The sequence below is a fragment of the Schistocerca piceifrons genome, chromosome 9, assembly GCF_021461385.2.
Source record: "Schistocerca piceifrons isolate TAMUIC-IGC-003096 chromosome 9, iqSchPice1.1, whole genome shotgun sequence".
Taxonomy (NCBI): Eukaryota; Metazoa; Arthropoda; class Insecta; order Orthoptera; family Acrididae; genus Schistocerca; species Schistocerca piceifrons.
This window is the reverse complement of record NC_060146.1, coordinates 147,400,013-147,402,691: the sequence shown is the minus strand read 5'-3', so window position 1 is coordinate 147,402,691 and position 2,679 is coordinate 147,400,013. Positions and strand designations below refer to the sequence as shown.

The 2,679-nt window shown below is 41.7% G+C and overlaps 1 non-coding gene across 1 annotated transcript; it reads left to right on the top strand.

The window, feature by feature from the left end:
* The first annotated feature begins 832 nt into the window (after positions 1-832).
* Trnas-cga lies at positions 833-907 on the top strand. The gene has a single exon. It is a non-coding gene; the product is annotated as a tRNA-Ser (tRNA).
* The last annotated feature ends 1,772 nt before the right edge of the window (positions 908-2,679 follow it).

Below are 2,679 nucleotides of genomic sequence, written 5' to 3'. Positions count from 1 at the left end.
TATGTAGGACCCAGAATCGAACTTTCGGATTCCTGCAAGCTAACCCACAACGCTATCCACCACACCAACAGCACAGCATTACTGTTACAAACTGACAGAGGTAGTTACTGTACACATGATTACAGTGTTGCCAGATTGCCGATCTGTAACGTCCATTTACTGCCCGAAGACGCGCAGGTGAAGTTTTGTGAGAGACATATTTGTGTTGCCAGTATGTGAGGAATTGCGCTGCGAAGTCCTAGTGCGCAAATTTTTCATCAACCTCTATATTTATTTATATCAAAAGAAACAGGCGTTATAGCGCCAAGCATATCTCTATGTATCAGTTCAGGTGGTCGTTTCGCTCGAATAAGAAACTGAATATGTGGAAATCGTGTTTATTTACCCTCTATGCAGGTCAAACATCTATTTACTGAATCCAGAATGAGATTTTCACTCTGCAGCGGAGTGTGCGCTGATATGAAACTTCCTGGCAGATTAAAACTGTGTGCCCGACCGAGACTCGAACTCGGGACCTTTGCCTTTCGCGGCCAAGTGCTCTACCAACTGAGCTACCGAAGCACGACTCACGCCCGGTACTCCCGAGTTCGAGTCTCGGTCGCGCACACAGTTTTAATCTGCCAGGAAGTTTCATATCAGCGCACACTCCGCTGCAGAGTGAAAATCTCATTCTGGAAACATCCCCCAGGCTGTGGCTAAGCCATGTCTCCGCAATATCCTTTCTTTCAGGAGTGCTAGTTCTGCAAGTTTCGCTAGAGAGCTTCTGTAAAGTTTGGAAGGTAGGAGACGAGGTACTGGCAGAAGTAAAGCTGTGGGTACCGGGCGTGAGTCGTGCTTCGGTAGCTCAGTTGGTAGAGCACTTGCCCGCGAAAGGCAAAGGTCCCGAGTTCGAGTCTCGGTCGGGCACACAGTTTTAATCTGCCAGGAAGTTTCATCTATTTACTGGTTCAGAAAACTTTATTTTTTTCAGTTCCTCTGCTGGATACCGAAGTTTCTTCATATTTCCGAGGTTCAAATGTCCTAAGCGTTTATGCCACAACTCTACATTACTGTCTGGAAAACAAGCACTGCCTATAGAACTCTTAGTATCTTTGAATGAAAGGCGTCTGAATCTTTTCTGTGGGCTACAGCTATAGCAATCTTCTTTTCGAATTGAACCCATTGACTTTATAAAAGTAGTGCAACAGCTAGCCATTTCTAGTTTCCACACTGACAATAAATTATTTAGTAAACCTGACACTACAAGAAAATCTCTTCTGTTTATTTGAAATTCCATAAACAATACTTTCAAAATCAACTTTTCCAAACATTTTTGGTAAATAGAAATGTGCCTGTTTTGGCAACCCAATATTCTTACTGAATTGTACTTCCTTCACAGTCATCAAAAGAACAGATTTTTTAACTAAATGTTCTGTTGCACCCGAGTCTAGAAACCACCCTACTTTCCTATCTGGGAAACGCCCAGTAACAGCTGAGAAAGCTACATTTGCAGGCTTCTTACTGTTAAGCTTTTGTGACAGTTTAACTTTGCATTATGCCTTAATATAACCTGCTTTACCGCATATCTAACAATATATTTAGACCGAGCTTTGATTGCATCATACATACATTGTCAGTCGATACTTCCTTTGACCTTGCTGCGCGACCAATACTGTCGACGAAGATAGTTCATTTAATGACCTTTGATTATCTTTGAAATTATTACGTTTTGCTTCTTCGTCTAATAGTTTACTCTTTGCAAACCTTATTCTCAGTTGCTCACTTGACAAAGTTTCCGGAGCAGTAACAACTACTTCGTATTCTGGAGGTATTGTTAGTAACAAACTGCACACTGTATCAGTTTCTTCAGTATTGGCATCCAGTGCTTTCAAAGCACGTGTTAATTTATTGTAATCCCACAGTTAGTATTACCACAGCTTCCCAAGTTCAGAAATATGTTCTATGACATACTTGCGACACGATTTTTCTTATAACAAATGTCAGTGTTTCAAGATTGTCTTCTACTCGGTTTCTTCTGTCGTAGCCGTCTTACAATTAGTGTACGGATGGAGTAAAAGGTTGTGTCTTATGATGTTTATCTAGATAAGGTGGACTGGAATAATACGAATATTTACTTTCTTCACTTGTATTATTTAACAGCTGGCCGTCGTGGTCGTGCGGTTCTAGGCGCTTCAGTCCGGAACCGCGCTGCTGCTCCGGTCGCAGGTTCGAATCCTGCCTCGGGCATGGCTGTATGTGATGTCCTTAGGTTAGTTAGGTTTAAGTAGTTCTAAGTCCAGGGGACTGATGACATCAGATGTTAAGTCGCGTAGTGCTCAGAGACATTTGAACCATGTTATTTAACACACTCCTTGTCCTCATCTAATAATTTTTAATGTTTTTCAGTAAATATTCGTTGTTGGTCTTCTTAATACGACGATGCAATGGATTGACCACCATTGTCTCAGTCTTACGAGCTCACAGCACGTTCCAGAAAATGAACGTATCTTGATTCAGTTACATGATAAGTGCGATGCCGATCTGCAAGCATCATTTTATCGCAAAGTTTATTCTGACGCACAAAACCCATTATTCATTTTCCCACGGTCACCCATCATCATATTAAAGATATATCTACAACACAAGCGTCGCAGATTTTCGTCATTCATCTCACCATTACAATTCGCCCTTTCTCTCCTC